Here is a 19280-nt window from a genome sequence, read left to right as displayed (position 1 = left end):
TATGTGTATTTCCTAAACTTTTTAATTTTGTTGTTGTTGTTGCACTTACATGGTGATTTTCTTTGCTCGTATTTAATGAAACAGAATGGTTCCTAATCAGTTTGTGATTTCAATTCATCAGTATCCAAGAGATTTCTGAATGTGGTGTTTTAGGCCTGGATATTTGTCACCTGTTTTGAAGTATAAATTTAAGGAGAAAGTAAGAATCATGAAGAAAGTGAGAACAACTTTCATTAGGACTATGTTTACATTTGTCTTTCTCCTGGAACAGTTGTGGACATGTAGAGCTCCAAATAGCAGCTGAAGGACAAAAGAAGGCCTGATCCTTCTTCTGGCCAGTAAAGAGAGCTCAGTAGTTCCCAGTGGAGGGGTTGAACTGTTGTTGATATGAGGACAGATTAGATAGGCACATTCAAGAGACTCCAAGTGGGGCTACAGTTAAAGAGTATCCAGGTAGGTCAAAATAGGAAGACAAAAATATACAGGTAGGTGAGTTCTGAGGGAAAATCATGTAGTCACATTCCAGGGCTGGCACATAGTTATGGGAGAGAGTCAAAGACTCAAGCGTGTCAAAGATGTTAGACAATTTAATTCACAATTCATGAATTCTCTTTTGTGCTTATTTATGTCTGCCTGTGGATGACTTTAGAAATTTTCAGGTCAGAGCCAAAGCTAAGGTTGATGCCATATTTTTGTTACTGAAGTTAGGGAATACAAGATGTTTGCCTTTTAGGTAATTCTGTTTTCTTTGGGGGAACTTGAACTCAGGGCCTGGGTGCTGACCCTGAGCCTTTTTGTTCACAGCTAGCACTCTACCACTTAGAGCCACAGATCCATTTTTGGTTTTTAGGTGGTTAACTGGAGATAAGAGTCTCACAGACTTTCCTGTCTGGGCTGGCTTTGAACCATGATCCTCTGAATTTCAGCCTTATGAGTAGCTAAGATTATAGGCATGAGCCACCAATGCCTGGCTAGATAATTCTTTGAGGTAGCATCATAAAGAGTAATTTAATATGAGATCTAGGCATTAAGAAATATGGAATTCTTGCCACCAAGGGTTCTGAACGAGTTGAAAAGAGTGTAGACCTCTGAAGGTAAAGTGCAGTGGAAGACATCATGTGTTGTCACATGAGTGATAGTTGTATCCAGTGAAGAAAGTAGAGTATCACAGCAGAATTGACTTTGGATAAGTAGGTGTGTCTCCACCTTTACTGTGATATGTTTTTTATCTTGGATTAAAATCTAATATGCTATTATTAATAATAATAACTTGCCATATGCAATGAGGAGCCTGTTGGATAACAGCTTCCTTTCAATTCATTCAACACATGTAAATGAGATGATGCTACTGCAATCAAAGGTGTTTAATGAAGGTCATGATTAGAGAGAATGAGACAGGAAATTGTTTTTAAGTAAGGTTAGTGTATACCTGATATTTCACTTACAAATACATAATTAGTAGTGAAAATTAATACTTAATATGTGTCTGACGTGATTTTTTTTGCTAATAAAAAGGAAATATATTTGAAGAGTATGTTACTGAGCTGTGGAAGAGTATTTAGTAGCAAAACTACATGATGCTTTTCATTCTGCATTTTGAAACAGGCTATTTTTAGTAACTCTTTGAATTGGGGATAAATTCTAGTTTCAGGATTTAGTGATTAAAGCAGAGAAAATAGAAAGTAGTCTAGGCAAGAAAAATCTTTTCATTTGGGTTGGATCTGTTTCAGGGTTTAGACTGCTATCTTCAAGGGCCTCCCTTGTAGCCATTGGTTTGTAGTCTTCCTAGGGTCAAGAAAATTACCAGCAGACAGGCCAAGTACATGGTGTCCTACTTTTTTAAATGAGGATTTAAAAACTTCTGGAATTCTTTTTTTTTAAACTTGTTACATCTGTGTTGCCAGTGTAATTCTGGACAAAAGTTCAGGATCCTAGGGTCTCCCTGCTTTTCCTGTCCTCAAGTTCTGTTTGCATCAGTTCCTGTCCTATCAACTCCTATCACTGTCCCCTGTACCTCTTGTCCCTTTTCTTTCTCTAGTTCTCAGGCTGCCTCTGAGTATTGCTAAAGAAAACTGCTTATTGATGCCAACTGGTACCAGTCCACATTTATATTTAATGATCACAGATTGTCCCATCTTGTTTAACAGCATTTTAACTTGCTCCTAGTCAGCAATCTTTCCTCAATCTGGAACCCTTATTTTATCTTGAACAAGTTATTATTAGTTTGTTTTTATGCCCATTGCAAAGAAGCTCATTAACTGTTAGGCTGAATGGAAGCAACTGTTCTTTTGGCTCAGATTCCCATGTTTTTGGCCTGTGTGGCACTTTAAAATGGTGGCCAGCTACCCTGTTTCCTCAGGTCATTGAGTACAAGGCATGTCAAACTTTCTCTGCTTGAAGGAGGTCAGGAAGATGCATTGTGTTTTTTTCAATGCAGGCATCTGACATCACTTATTTGCCTCTTTTTTTTTTTTTTTTTTTAGTATTGTTTATGTATGAAGTGCTGGGAATTAAAAAAGAAAGAAAAAGAATGGTCACAGTGAAGAGTGGAGCCAGTGGTCAAAAGTACTGATATTCTCATGTAATCACCCAGGGCCATACTTTCTACCAGCAAACAAACAACAAAAAAAAACAAAGCAACTTAACTGGAACTTTTTTTTTTTAACCAATCCTGGGGCTTGAACTCAGGGCCTGGGCACTGTCCCTGAGTCTCTGTGCTCAAGGCCAGTACTCTACCACTTGAGCCCAGCACCACTTCTGGCTTTTTCTGTTTATGGGGTAGAAAGGAATCAAACCCAGGGCTTCAAACACTCTACCACTCAGCCACATTCTCAGCCCATTAACTGGAACATTTTGGCAAAAAAAAAAATACAACTAGACTATCCATTTTTTTTGAAAAATAAAGTTTATTTGTGATGAATATCTGACTGTTTTCAACCACTACAATTTTTTTTAATCTCCAGCAGTTGAATTCTTTTTGTTGTGATAATGAATAGACAATTTAAGACTAGAACCAGGCTTGGACTGAACTTCTGAAATCATCCTTTTAAATACATCATCTTCTTTGTTTTGTTCTGGACTGTCATTGATGCTGGAAGTCCTTTCTGTGTGGAGCTTTGGGGAGGAGACTGACGTGCAGTGATACTCACCCATCTTTAGTGGCTCACACAGTCCAGTGGAGGAGTGGTCCCTGATGGTCATGGTGGCACATGATGATAAGGTGGCAGTGATCAGTGCTTTTTATTGTTGTTGTCATGTGTAGAGAGTAGCTCTTCTTATGCATTAGCTCATTTAATTCTCCTTAGCTCCTCTTTGTAATAGTGAAGCAGAATTAATAGAAATGCCATAGTACCCCGCATACAAGTGAGCTTTTGGCTGCATTAAGAGCCTTCTGCACTGTGGTCTTCTGCATGGGGGGCACGGAGAAGGGAGACATGGATGCCACCAGGGAAGCTGAGCTGTGCTTTGTATCAAGTGTGACTATTGGATTTGCTCACTGATAAGAGCAGGGCAAAGCTAGGAATCGGCATATAGAGAGTGCCAGTGCATCACTTGCTAGAGGTGGGGCATGCTGAGTGGGTGGAGGCTGCTCTGGAAAGGCAGCTGGCACTCCGGAAGGAAAGCTTGAGGATCTTGTTTCGAGGAACTGGACATCATTGCTTTATTGTGCTGTAGAATGTGGTGTACTGACAATGTCAGTGAATCAAGATAAAACTAATTGAGGCTAGTTGCTGCTGGTGGCTCATGTCTATATTTTTTAGCTACTTGGGAGGCAGTTCAAGACTAGCACAGGCAGAAAGTGAAGAAGATTCCATCTCAACAGAAAAAGATGGGCTGTGGTGGCATATGCCTGTTATCTCAGCCATGGTAGGAAGTATAAATAGGAGGATCATTGTCCAGGAAGAATGCAAGACTCTATCTCAAAAATAACCAGAGTAAAAATAGGCTGGAGATGTGCTTTAACTGGTAGAGCTCTTTTCTAGCAAGTATGAAGTGCTGAGTTCACTGAGGGAGACTAGGAAGAGTGTGGGCCTTCCCTACAGCCCCAGCGATGGTTTTGAGTAGACATCTCCTGAGACAAGCTAGAGAGCACTGTTGCCCTTTAGCCCTGCTTCAGATCCTGCGAGGCTGGTAGAGTTGTGGGATTCCTTAGACTGATTTAATGGGCGGAACAGGAAAGCACTGGTTTGAAGTTATTAAAGTTGCAGGCGCTTACTCTTAAGTACAAAGAAAACCTTATTTCAGATAGTGATACTTAATTATTGAGTTATATGTCATGAACTGTCTCTATGGCACAGACAGTTTATGAGCACTTTCTAGCTAGTGTTAGTGGTATCTTCCTCTGTGTAGCTATACCTTTGATTCAGTTTTATTTCTAATGCACATTAAGAGACTCGGAAAAGATGTAATTTTTTTTGTGACTCTAGGATGAGACAGCACCTTTACTGTTTGAAGCCAGAGTTAAGTTTTCCAATAAGTTGAGTAGAGGAGGTTTGATTTATAGCACAAAAGGGTTGAAGACAGCACATATTAGGAATGAAGAATGGATTGTTGCTTCAGGATTTCTTTCCTTGTAGGTTTAAAACAGAGGGAACTTTCTTAGACTATCCCAGATAAAACTAGAACTTTGCTGGTTGGTTTTGGCGAGTCTCCTGCTTTTAGAAAATGGATCCCTTTTATTGTTTAATTTGATAATGTGGCACCTAGCTTGAGTGACTCTACTCTGGTTGGTCTAGGGTCTTGAATAGGAGCTGACTTCAAAATAATGGCCTTCAGTGGACCTTAACACTAGTACACTAGTTACTAGAACACTATTAAGTGTTTAATGTGTCGATGCCCAGAGTGTTTTTTTTTTGTTTTTGTTTTTAATCTTCCCTTTTGATTCTCTGACTAAGAACTGTTAGCCCCAAAGTATCAGCAGTCCTGGGTATTAGGAATTGAGTGCTTCTCATATTTTATTAGGCAGTTATTCTTTAAATAAAAGGAAGAAAATTGTTTTAAGAGTCTTGTTTTAAGGCTGGTAATAGTCAAGTTTTGGATGCTTAAAGTACTCAAAGATGGAGAACTAAATAAAGTGGTTTTATTGATCATTAAAAATCAAGTGCATCTAGGTGAGAATGTAATATGCATAGATATATTTAATAAATAACTTCCAACCTTGTTTTTATTTTAACTTATACCAGTATCTCTATTGCTACCCATTTTATACTTTGTTTATTTCTCTTGCCCACTAATTAAATAAAAGGACTTTTAAGGGCAAGGACATTTTCCTATTGTCTCATTATTTAACATCATTTTTGCAGAAGTGTCTCTAATAGTTCATTTATATATGGGATAGAATGATGGGGCCAGTTAAATTATGTTCATACTGGCCCTAATGTCAGATATGCTGGACTATTAATGCAACAGGGACTGGAAACTCAGATAATCAACTTGTGACCACAAGGAGAAAGAGATTCTTTTTTTTGGGGGGGGGGGTACGGTCGTGGGGCCTGAACTCTGGGCTTGGGTGCTGTCCCTCAGCTCTTCAGCTCAAGGCTAGCACTCTACCATTTGAACCACAGTGCCACTTCTGGCTTTTTTCTTTTTGCTTATGTGGTGCTGAGGAATCAACCCAGGGCCTTAGGCATGCAAGGCAAGCACTCTACTACTGAGCCACCTTCCCAGCCCCGAGAAAGAGATTCTTGCTCTTTGTGCTAGATGTCTGCCTCATGAAAGCATAAAACTAAAATGCCCATATGTTCTATAGTCTAGGAGAGTCTTATTAACAGAACCTTAATGTGTGGATGGCTAATTACATTGATAATACAGTTTCCTCAATGAAAGTGAAAAGAATATAGATTGTGAGCATCATTGAAGAGGTGGTGCTGGAAAATGTGGGGAAACAGATATGCCAGGACACTTCATGAGGGAATTATGTATATACTAACATTTGAAAAACTGGAATTTGGAGGTTTAAGAGAAATGTCAAGGACCAAAATAGCAAATAAATCCAAATACAATCTAAGTAATATTGGTAGATTAATAGTGAGTCATTTAAACACAACCTGTTCTCAGGTTAAGTGTTTTTATATCACAAAATCCTTTGGTGACTTTAAAATGTCATGAATAAGATTCACAGGCTTATTACTAGGAAAAACTTTTATCATGGACCTGAAAAATTGCCCTATGGAAAAAAATAGATATTTCATGAGATAAATTCAGCGCTGGCATGACATTGGCCTATGTTTATTCCTTGAATTATGGCTTACTTTGGTTTTATGATGTGATATTTCTTTTATTTTTCTCACCAAGAAATTTTTAGCAGCATGACAAAAAATTTAACAGTATTTTAACAGCAACATCATACTTTAATCACATTTTAATTTTGAGGTCAGATACATTTTTAAATGGGATTTTAGAGGGAGAGGTTTCTTAAAGATCACCTACTTTGTTCTTTTAAAAAAAATTTTTTTTATTGTGAAAATATCATACAGAGGGGTTACAATTACATGGGCAAGGTAATGAGTACATTTTTTATCAAGCATTGTTGCCTCCTCCTTTGTTTCCCTTTCCCATCCCTTCCCTTCTCCCTCCCCACCCCCGCCCAGCCAAAGTTGTAAAGTTCGTTTTTCAACATAAGGACTTGATTTGTACATCTCATTGTTTCAATGGATCCACCTGTATCCCTATTTAAACGGTTTTTGCCCTTCCCCTCTACAAATTATACCAACATTAAATACAATGAAAGCAGGGATTATACCATGGGGGAGGGACATACAAAGCAACAAAGAAATCATCTTATAAATATGTTAGAAACAATCTCAAGAAAGAAAAAAAAATTTGAATACTTATCTTGGGGTTTATTTCACCTAACTTCAACTTATCTGACCTTTTCTGCTTGTCTCAGAGATATACCAGTTATTGCAAATGAGGGAAACTATGGGACATATGTTTCTTTGGGCCTGGCTTACTTCACTTAATATAATTTTTTCCAAGTCTTTCCATTTCCTAACAAATGGGGCAATGTCATTCTTTCTGATGGAGGCATAAAATTCCATTGTGTATATATACCACATTTTCTTGATCCATTTATCTACTGAGGGACATGTGGGTTGGTTCCATATCTTAGCTATGGTAAATAATGCTGCAATAAACAGTTGTGCTGGTAGCTAGCCATAATAATCAAAACAGCTCGTTATTGGAACAAGAACAGACCTCAGGATCAATGGAATAGAATTGAAAACCCAGAAATGAACCTACAGACCTATAGCCATCTAATCTTTGATAGGGGAGCTAAAAAATTAGAATGGAAGAAAGACAGCCTCTTTAGTAAATGGTGCTGGCAAAACTGGTTAATAACTTGTAGAAAACTAAAGCTAGATTCTTATATATCACCCTGCACCAGAATCAACTCCAAATGGATCAAAGACCTCGGAGTCAAAGCAGACACCCTGAACACATTACAGGATGGAGTAGGAGAAATCCTAGGTCTCCTTGGCACAGGCTGAAATTTTCTTAATAGAGACCCAGAAACACAACAAATCAAAGAAAGGTTGGACAAACGGGATTGCATGAAATTGCAGAGCTTCTGCATAGCAAAGGACATAGCTAGCAAGATCAATAGAAAGCCCATGAATTGGGAGAAGATCTTCACTAGCCATACAATGGACAAGGGTCTCATATCTAAAATATACCTGGAATTCAAAAAATTAAATTCCCCAGCAACAAGTCCTCAAAGAAACAACTGCCCAATAAATAAGTGGGCTAAAGACTTAAAGAGAAACTTCTCTGAAGAAGAAAGAAGGATGGCCAATAGACATATGAAGAAATGCTCAACCTCTCTATCCCTAAAAGAAATACAAATCAAAACAACATTGAGATATCACCTCACCCCAGTTAGAATGGCTATAATCAAGAACTCTAATAACAGATGCTGGAGGGGATGTGGACAGAAGGGAACCCTACTGCATTGTTGGTGGGAATGCAAACTTGTTCAACCACTTTGGAAAGTAGTATGGAGGTTCCTCAAAAGACTCCACATAGAGCTCCCCTATGACCCAGCAATCCCACTTTGAGGCATTTACCCAAATGATCACAAGCAGGACCATACTAAAGCTAGTTTGTTTGTTTTTTATTGGTTTGTTCATTCTTCTAATCAATAAATAATTGAGTGAAAAGAAATATAGTATTTGTTATATGCCTTTGTTTATATATTGGTAATAAGACCTTCAGTCCAACTATCTTGAGCCAAAATTCTTAGAGTAGTATTTCCAACATAGTAGGCACTACCCATGTGTTGTTGCTTAACATAATTAAATAAACTAAATTAAGTTCTTTAGTCATATCAACTCTGCTTCTTGGGTCTGGAGACTGCTATGTGGTATGGTATTCTCTGTGGAACACTTTCATCACTTAGGGAACTTATTTGAACTGGGTGACTCAGAGTATTTCCCGACTTCACACTCTAGGAAACATCCTCTTCCACTTCCCACCTAATATTTAGTCTGTACAATTTGTTCCCTTCAAAAGATGCTTCCTTATCTTACTTTAGGTCTCTATCATCTGTCACCTGAATTAAGGCACAAAATCAGTTTTCAGTTCTGTGAATTTCTTTCCTGCTTCTGCCTCCCTTTAGTGGTGGTTCCATTGCCTTGTGTTACATTCACATCATGTGTAATGCTCACATGGAATACCACTTGCTTGTTTTTATTACCTTTTTCTTCTGGTAGGCTGAGAAGTGCTTGAGGGTGGGGCTGTGGTGATTCCAGGGCAGGAAAATACTCGCTACCTGACCCATATCAGAGTATAAATGTGTTCATTGAGCAGATGGAGAAAGGCCCTAGTGGTTGAAGGAGGCTGTAGTAGGTCTCATCCTGAAGGCTGGAGACAGTTTAGGTCACTGGACTTTAGAAGAGAAGGGGCATTCCTGGCAGAGGCAATGTAGCTGCAGGGCCACCACCCAGCTTACCCATGGACATGAACAGAATTGGAATGATAGTCCTGAGTGTAAACATGCACCACTCTTGGCAGTATTTCACACTATTGTCACTATTAAGTGTGAACACTGTAACTTCAAATAAGTTTAAATGACCTTTATTGAGAGGGGAGGCTACACTCACATAGTGTAGTTAATTTTTTTTTATGACTTTTTTGGATCCCAGTTATTCTGGAAATGCTAGCAGCTTGATAGGAAAGAAAACACACATGTCTGTATGTTCAAAAGGAGACAGCATAATGTAATTAAGAACAGTGATTCCGTAGACCTCACCTTTATCCTTCCTTCTCCTCCGCTGTGTGATCCCGGGCAAGTAAGTCGCCTTTTGATCTTCACCTTTTGATTTTCATTTTAGTGGAGATACTATACTTCTAAAGACTAACTACATTTGTTCATGATGCAAGAACTATGAATGGTTTAGGATAAAGCATTTACTAAATAATGGGTAATAATAAAAGAGTAATTCTATAGTAATTGGAAAATTCCTAAACATAACCAATAACGCAGAAAGTACATGATATTGGATACTTTCTTCATGGGCACAGTTAACTGGATAGAAATAGCTGTAAAGTGAAGGGTATTAGTGCTGGTTGTTGCGAAATTAACAAGTCAAATCAGTAGGAGAAGTAGAATGGGGCCTGGATAATCTAAAAGTCAAGGATACTTTTCTGTATTTGTAAGTAAGATGATGACTTATGCAGATTACTTAGGCAAAAGCTCACTTTTTCTTTTTGACTTTGAATAATCAATAGCATGTTATACAGCTGCTCCTAAGAAAGGGAAAGAAAGCTGTGTTCTGCTTTTGATTTTAAGCAAAATAGGACATGTTTAAAATAGAGCAGCACTGAATGATCATTCTGTTTTTTTAAAAAAATATATTTTCAAAAGGATGATGTCAGTTGTCCTGTGTTGGTTTTCAAAATCAAACTATATATAATTCTAATCATTCTCTTTAGTACACTCAGAGTTGCCTTTCTTCATATGGAAATTGCACATTTTCTGCTTTGCCAAGCCTGACTCCCTTTCTCAAACTCTATTTCCTCCTACCTTTGACCTCCCTAAAGCTGTTAGGCACCTCACTTTGGGCTACTTTTGTTCTTTCTTACTTGTAGCTTTTTGAATTAAAATGACCTGCATGTATTTGCTACCCAAGTTCTTTGATGAAAAGTTCTTTGTCTTATTTAGTTTTGTGTGTTCAGTGTTTAAAGAGGGGCTGACTCATAAGATGTTTGGTAAAGTTTTACTGAATGATTCGATGCCTACTCTGTAACTTTTTCTTGTATACTTCCAAAGTCAACCATTACTGTAAGTAGGAAGCTGTATTATACTTTTTGTTAAATTCAAACTTGTCAGATTGTTCTGCAGGATTCCTGCTAATATCCTTTTCTAGGTAATACTTTATAGGATCTAGTCAGCAAGTATAAACTCTTTATTAATATTTTTATCCTCATATGTACTATTGAAGTACATATAAAATGATCATCAAGATTTTACTTTAAATGCTGTTGTGGGAAAAATTAATTCAAAAACTACTATCAAGTACATTTCTTATGTGAATGATCAATATTATTTGATTCATTTTGTCAGCAGTAACAAAGGTAAAATGCACATGTTACTATCAAGTAAAAATATTGAATAGTTTAGTTGAAGATACCTATACTCTCCTTCTCCCCTTTAACTGATACTAATTGAAGTAAATTTTAGAGTTTATTCCAGAAAAGGGAATTGGAATGGCACAAGAATTCACATGCCATTTTAGTTCCTTGCTTAAACAAATTAAAAAGAACTAGCTCTGGGTTTGGTTAAAGCTCCCTTGGTGAAATTACTGAAATGCAAAATTGAATTGAAGATATTGTTGAAGATTTGAAAGCATTTTGCCTACTGGCATTTAATTTTTAATTTTTTTATTTTAGTTTTAATATTGACTGCTGTTACTACTGATATCTGAGACAAAGTGGTTATGCGACAAGTAGAAGATCTCTGTAACCCCGTCAACAATTAAAAGGTAAGACTGAATAACTTTTACTCTTAAAGCCATTCAGTGCCAATAACATTATAGTCTGGCATCTAATTGGAAGGAGAACAGCATGAAATATTTAAATATATTTGAATATTTAATATTCATTATTAAGTTTTGATACATTATTGATAGCTATCAATACTTTAGGAATTTTAAAGAGAAAAATATGTTTTGGTACACTCGTCATCTTTTTCTTATGTGATTAAAAAACACAGATATCTCATCTTTGACTCACTAAATTGAGTTCTCATCTTCCCTGTGCCTTTTGTCCATTCTTATTTTTTGAGAGTTTAACCAGTTTTTGGTTTTTGTTATCTGACTCTTGCTAGTGAAAGGCATGAGAATCCAAGGTTTAATGCTAGTCATTTTACTGTAATTCTCTTTGAAGTAAGGGTAGTTCCAACTGTGACTAAAATGAGGTTTTAAAATTACTTATGGATTTTAGCTATCTGTGTTGCTGCATCTTTGAGGGATAATAAAGGAGTAATGAGACATACTAGACTAGTAGGGTAAGTCATAGCTTTGAGCTTCACCTTCCTCATGTGTAAACTAATACCATCTGTCTTGCCTTTTATAGGGTTATAAAAATCAAATGAAATGATAAATGTGTAATTTCATTCTTTTCTTTTACTGCTGGGACAGACAGAGAAGATCTAGTTCTTTGTGATAACATTGATAAACCTGTAGCCCTGTTAATCAGAAACAAAGCAGAAACTCCTATTACTAGAAAATAAGTAGGACCATTACTATATATCTTAGAATATTAAAAGTCCTATAAGGATGTATTGTGGATCACTTGATGTTAATAAATTTGATAACTTAGATAAGTAGACTAATTCTATCAAAGACATAAACCAAGCTGTATTCGAGTTGTATAACCTTATTGAAGAAATTAAATCCGTAGCTGAAACCATTCCCACAGCTGAGCACCAGCAACTCGTGCCTGTAATTCTAGCTACTCAGCAGGATGAGATGTGAAGATCACAGTTGGAAGCCAACCTAAAACATTCCTACAAAGAAAAGTAGTAGTTAGTCTTCAGTGCCTTACTGTTAGATTATACTACTATATACCTTTGATATTGTGTCAAAACTCTTAGAAATAATCCTAACTACTCAGGAAGATGAGATCTAATAATTATGGTTTGAAGCCAGCCTAGGCAGGAAAGTCTGTGAAGACTTTCTTTACAATTAACCACCAGAAATGCTGGAAGTGGAGCTGTGGGTCAAATGGTAGAGTGCTAGCCATTGAGCAACAATGTCCAGGCTTTGTGTTCAAGCACCAATACTGACATAAAACAAAAGTAAAATAAAAAACAAAATCTCTTAGAAATAGAATCAAGGGAACATGAGATTATTTTAGGAGGTCAACATTAGTTGGATACAAAAAGGGCATTATTTAATAAAATTTAATAAGTTATATACAGTTAATATTACTGAATCAAATAATGGCTGCTTGCCTATAACAACTCACTGAAGTCAAATGGCAAGGTGTGAGTGAAGGAAGCAGCTTCAGTATGCAGGCTGACTAGAGTATAGGACAGAGGATCTACGGGAAATGTTAGAAATAATACTTCAAAGCTTAGCACACAATAGGCTCCCAGTGATAACTGTGCTGGAGAGAGTTGCAGAAACGTTGTATGACTTTAGCTTTGTTAGAACTGGTTTTGAGTACAAGTTGTTATAATGACTAATTATGTCACTTGGGGTACCTACTTTTTATTTTTAACCTATTTATTCCATAGTTCCTTAATCTGTTTAATGGGAGGAGGGGGTGGAAACCACACTAAACTTGTAGTGGGATGGAAATAGCCCAACATACATAAAATGTTCTATTTTTCACATGTCATCATGATTTACTGTTATTAGCTCTATGGTTTTAATATTTCTAGTTAATTTTTTATCAAGTTACTGCCATTTTCTGATGGTTATAATGATTTTGGGGGGGATATTTTTCAGAATAGTAATTTGCTAGGATGCCAGAGTTGGATGTTTTGAGAACAAATGGTTACACATTTGAGATATTTTAGTAACTAGTATTTCATGGCTGAAAGAATTGGGTATAGTTAATGAGAATAACCAGTTGCTCTTACTTTCTTGGGTGAAATTTTTAGTTGCCAAAGATAACTCCATAAAGGTATGTCTTGTTTCTAAAAATACAGAGATCAAAGGTTGATAGTATCTGATGTTGCTTTGATTATGTCATTTAAAAAAAATTGTATCCATTCATAAGAAATTGCCAATATTTGAGAATCAACAAAAATAGTAGCTTGTGGCCACATTTATGGTGAAGTACATGCATAGAATCTAAAGATTCAGTCTCCTGCTCCACCAAAAAGAAAAATGTTTGAATTGGACTACTTGGTTGTTGGGATTTTGTTCCTGTTTTCTTGTTTTTTGTTGTTGTTGTCGATGTTTTGTTTGTTTGCTAATAGTGGCTTTGAATCCAGGACCTTGTGTTTGTTTGGCTTGTTTGCTTGGCTGTGCTCTGTCATTTGAGCATAAGCCACTAGCACCCTGCTCAACTTTCTGTTTCAGACCATAGTAACAGGATTTTCTTTATGTACACTTGGCAAATTGTCCATATTTTTTTCTCCCTCTTTATTCTTTCCTCGCTTTTGTCTTTACGTAGCCTAAGCTGGCCTTGGACTCCTGATCCTCTTACCTTAGTCTCCTGAGTTCTAGGATAATAGAGCAATGCCACCATGCCTAACTAATTTTGTATTTTATGATTTGTTAATTCCCCATAGAGTTTAAATTTGTATCTAATGTTTTTGGACTTTGGTTTGTGATTTATGTGAATGCCACTTTCAAATAATTGATCTACAAGAGTTAGGCATAGAAAAACATGATACATGTTGCTTAATAAAAGGAGTAGTGCTGATCATTTCTAAGCCTTGTAATTTATAGAAACAGAAACTAGACTTTTTAAAATTAATTGGATAGGAAGAAGACAAGTCCTAACAGACTCTGAACAACTAAAAATTCTTAATGAATTTAAAATTTCTTTGTGATCAGAAAGTCATCTTTCTAGCCACTACTACAGTACTATTGACAATTTTAGATTCAGAATATTTATAGATATATTTTACATTTATATGCTTTACATTATAAAATAATGCTGCTTTTACCATTTTAAGCTGTGCTTCCAAATTATTTATTTACTTATTCATTTATTTATTCTTTGGTGCCTGTCCTGGGCTTGAACTCAGGGCCTAGATATTATCCTTGAGTGCTAGGAGTCTGCATATATATGCTTGTCTGATGACTTAATTTATCTTCCTGGTCTTGTTTTCTCATGTCAAGAAATTTAGTCTTGTGTTTATTGATAATAGTAGATCTAATGTTTGTGTGTGTTAATAATTTGTATCTACAATGTTCCCCAAAGTTTCATAAATCTTACCTGTTCACCAAAGTCTCACCTACCTTAGTCCCAGCTTGGGGTACTATGGGAGTTTAGGCCTTTAGGAGATGGAAGCAGATCTTGGGGATGTGCTTATGAAGGATATATTGGGACCCAGCCTCTTCTCTCTCGCTTCCCTGCGGCTATGAGTTGAACAGTTTCATCTGCCATGTACTCCACCTGTTCTGTACTTCCTCACCACAGGCCCAAAGGAAACAGGACCTGAAACTTCTGACATAGTGATCCAAAAGTAGTCCCTTTCCTTATTAGTTGATTATTTCAAGTATTTTTTTCACATAAAAACTGACCTACATAGCATGCAAATACTAAATTATGTTCAGTGATGATCCATTTTGTTGTATGCTCTTACATATCTCTGATTAACTATGCCTCATTCCATTGAGGCATAGATCACTGACAGTAAACTATGCTTACTTAAATGCGCAGCTTGATAAGTTCTGAAATGTGTATGCATCCATAAAATCATCACAGTTGAGATAGTGAACATACGTTACTCCTAATAGTTTTCTTATGACTCTTATTATCCCTTTCTCCACTCTCAGACTACTGATCTGCTTTCTGTTACTTGATTGGTTTGCTTTTGGTAGAATTTATACCAATGGAATCGTATAGTCTTGTTATGCCTGGCTTTCATTATCATAATTATTTTGAGATTCATTTCTGATGTGTGTATCAATTTGTTAATTGTATATTATTGCTGAGTTATATAGTACATTGTGTATCCATTCAGCTATTGCTAGATATTTGAGGTTTTGTAGTTTTTAGCTATTACAAATAAAGCTGCACAAATGGTCGAGTACAAGTCCTCATGTGAGCACATGCATATATACCTAGGAGTAGAATGACTCTATCACATAGAAAGTTTATGTTTAACTTTATAACAAACTGCCAAACAGTCCAGAGTGGTTTGATTATTTTACATGCCCACCAACACTTCGTATGGTTGGTCTAAATTGAGTCATTCTGATGGATATGCAGTGACTTGTGACTTTGACTTGCAACCATGGTGTGCGTTTTTTAAAGAGGTTATTGCCATTGTGCATCCTCCTTAGGTGTCCAGATCTTTGCTCATTAAAAAAATCTTTGCTCATACCAAGAGTTGGGCTGGGAAGGGCTCAAGTGGTAGAGTGCTAGCTTTGAGCTGAAGAGCTGAGGGACAGTACCCAAGCCCAGAGTTCAGGCCCCACGACCGGACCCCCCCCCCAAAAAAAAAATACCAATAGTTTTTATTAGTGAGTTTTTTTGTTTGTTTGTTGTCGGTCGTGGGGCTTGAACTCTGGGCCTGGGTGCTGTCCCTCAGCCCTTCAGCTCAAGGCTAGCACTCTACCACTTGCTACAGCATCATTTCCTTATTAGTGAGTTTTGACAACTCCTACAAACATTTGGATAAATGACTTTATTTGATGAGTGATTTGTACTTTCCTCCATATTAGCATTTTTTTAACATCAGAATGGAATTGTTCAGAGTGATGTGGTGTTAATTTCTGTCCTTACTTTGGCATTTTCTCTAGTCCTCTCTCCTAAGAATTACCCCTCCCCCCAAAAAAGAAATAGTTAATCTTTGCCATTCTTTTCCCCCCTTACTTTTCTTCTTCTTCTTCTTCTTTTTTTGTTTTTTGTTTTGTTTTGTTAGAGCATTTGTGTTCTCTTGTTGCCAGTTTCTCAGCTAGCTGTACTTGAGTTAATCCCTTCAAGGGGTTGCTTTCTTCTACAGGACACAGATGGCCCCTGGTAAATGTCTTCATTTGGCTCTGGGATAGTCAGTCTTTGTTTCTGAGTCAAGGGGATCTGTCATTCCAGTTCTGATCAGCATTGACTTACCTTCTCTGATGGCATAGTCAAGCAGTTTAAGCCTAGCCTAAAGTATTCCAAAAAGTTGTTGTCAGAAGTCAGAATAGTGGTTCAGATTGAGTAATGAGAATGCTGGAGGCAGTTTGCCAACATTCCACAATTTATTAAGCACCATTTAGCTGTGATTTCATTTGCTCTACATTTATTGTGTAATTTCTATTCTTTGTATCTTGTTTACTTTTTTTGTAAGATCCACTTCATGGCCATTTTTACAACATTTTCCCGAATTTCAAAAAAGAAGTTTATTTTCATATTAATGTCTATTAGAAATAACTAGCGATTAAAATTTGTTAATCATTCAAACCTTGTTTTTTATTTTTGGTTTCTGAGAAAATTACTGTCTTTTATAGAGAGAGCAGTAAAAGTTCATGGTTATAATTTTAATGAAATTTAACCCATTAGATGTAAAATGTCTTTGTCTGTTTTATTGCTTTTGCTTTGAGTTTCCGTTGTGTCTTCTGTTAATATTGCTGTACCCTATCACCTATTTGTCAATATTTGCCTGGTATATCTCTGTAGTCCCTTCATTTTCATCCTTCCTGGTTGTTTTGGTGTAGATATGCTTTTAAGTACTATTTTTTAAAACTCAGCTGGAAAGTTGTTTTCTTTTAATAGATTCATTTAGTGTAACAGGTGTTTTACAAAAGTTATACAAGAAATGCACTTACTATCTTACATATATAACTGTAATCTCTCTGTATATTATTTTGACAATAAAATTAAAAAAAAAGAAATTTTATTGAAAAAAAGTTTGAACTTAGACTATGCCATAATCTGCCCAGTAGTATTGGTCATGTTTTCTTATGTATTGGTAACTCAGGTTTATTTCCTTGTAAAATGGAAATATTAATATTTTGTCTCATTTTTAAAGAAGTAAATGAATTGATCTATGTAAAATGTTTAATTTTAACATTAGGCACATTATGTAAGTCTTCACTACAAATACATGACTTTATTAGTATTTATTATAATTATTGGTGGGTCACCAATAATACCTTTTTATTAGGAAATAAAAAAATTCCTATCCATTTATGTCTTTGTTATAGGTTTTTCCCCCCTGTAATGGGCTGTCATTGATTCTTCCAATATTTACATACTAAATATTAGCTATACAAAGAATATTCATATACATATAACATTCTTCCTTAAAAAAATACTTATATTTGAGATTAAAATGTCCTTTAGGTGTAAATCTGCTCATCCCAAGTATAGGTACCCCATAGTTAGGAATTTGGGATGTTTCTTTGCAGACTGAACTGTTGCTGTATAAATGCATAGTCCTTTCACAAGTGGTACACATTATTCTTAATCTTACTGTTTTCATTCTACTACATTTTGGAGATCACTTCATAATATATTTGTTTTTCTCCCTTTTCCTGTTGGTAGTCATTTCCAGGTTATCACTACATCAAACGGTGTTGTAGTAAACATTTTTGTACATGAATCATAATGCAAAAGTGATAATATGTGTTAGAATAAACAGTGGAAAAGTTCAGTAATATACATGTTCTTAGGTTAGCTGTTAACCCCTTGGAGAGGCAATTTGAGAGTATTTACATGTTAAACTAACTGTTTAATTTCGCAACAGTTTTTCCATCATTTGACAGAGTCTCACATATATTTTTGCTGGACTGCAAAAGGAAACATGGTGTTTCATTGCTCTTTTAATTATGAGTGATTGATCACCATTTGTTTCTCAGATAAGGCTTGCCTGGATCTTCCCATTATGGTTCTTTTGTCATGCATACTGATGTCTACATTCTTCCTGCCATACTTTTGGCTTATGGTTTTTTCTATTATTCTTACTGCTATTAAACTCTTTGAGGTTATCTGTCATTTGTAGGTCTTTTTATTTCTGTGAATTTTAAACTAAAGGTACCCCAAGATCAGTTGCTCTGTTTACCTGATCTAGACCTATATTTATTTATTCAGGCCTCTGTTCTATTTCTTTAATCTCTATTTTTGAGTATATAACTTTTGAAATAAAAATTTTCTTTATAATTTACTTTGTTGTTGTTTTAGAAATGATATATAGTGGGTTTGCATTTATACACGTCAGGTAATGAGTACATTTCCTTTTGCATAGTGTCATCTGTTCCCTCATTTTCTCCCATTCCCTCGCTCCCATCTCCACCCACGAGTTGCATAGTTCACCTTCATCAATGTTCAGTGCATACCACTGCTATACTTTTTGCCCCCTTTCCTCTGATTCTGTGCCTTCCTCCCACCCTCTCACAGATGTGCACATGAATACACTGTATATAAGGTAAAGAATACAGAGTCATCAGGAAAAAAAACAAATTAAGAAAAAAGTCCTTTGTTTCCATATCTTTGGAGTTCATTTGAAGTAATTTTCTATAAACAGTTACCATTTGCACATACATACATATCATGCATACCTTATCATAAATTTCTTATTTCAGTTGAGAAAGATGGTTATTATGTGCTGAAGCCTAAAAGAAGAGTAGCTTACATACAATTCTAAATTGAGAAAAAGGAAATTGTCCTTCCTTATCCTGTAAATTAGTTTTTCATACCACCCACAACACTATTTCCCTAAGTCTTCTTAGAGACTGGGTAGATATCCTAGTCTTTTGCACATAGCTTCTTGGCAGATATCATATGGGGTTAGTTACCAAGGGTCGACTGAATCCTGGTCTACAGGAGTCTAGAAGGGGTATTTTCCTGGCTTGGGAAATCTAAGTTAAGACAAATATCTGTGTCTGTACAGTGGTTAACCCAATGTTAGTCATGTATATTAACTCTAAAACAGAATAAAGTAGGGATGTAAAACTTCAGCACAGTCAGATCAAGGCAGTATATGAAGCTGAGGGACCAGACAAAACAATTTGTTTAATTTGATAAAACATAAACCAGCTCTTCCCTTAGACATTCAGAGATGACAATTCTGATAAATGGTCCATTGCTTAAATAGTTAAAAACTGAAGTCTGGTGCTGGTGGCTCATGCCTATAATCCTACCTACTCAGGAGGCTGAGATTTGAAGATTAT

The 19280-nt window shown here is 36.1% G+C and overlaps 1 protein-coding gene across 2 annotated transcripts in view; it reads left to right on the top strand.

Annotated features, from left to right (window-relative positions):
- The window catches only part of Wasf3 (WASP family member 3), a 120508-nt gene that overhangs the window by 39893 nt on the left and 61335 nt on the right, over window positions 1–19280 (top strand). For both annotated transcript variants that reach the window (XM_070003079.1, XM_070003080.1), the window contains exon 2: window positions 10891–10982. The gene's annotated coding sequence lies outside the window, so the exon portion shown is untranslated. The remainder of the gene's footprint in view (window positions 1–10890; window positions 10983–19280) is intronic.

Source organism: Dipodomys merriami, unplaced genomic scaffold (genome assembly GCF_024711535.1).
Source record: "Dipodomys merriami isolate MVZ:Mamm:240054 unplaced genomic scaffold, mDipMer1.0.p SCAF_6, whole genome shotgun sequence".
In the NCBI taxonomy this organism is placed as follows: domain Eukaryota; kingdom Metazoa; phylum Chordata; class Mammalia; order Rodentia; family Heteromyidae; genus Dipodomys; species Dipodomys merriami.
Note: the sequence above shows the minus strand (reverse complement) of the source record. Positions and strands in the feature narration are given on the sequence as shown.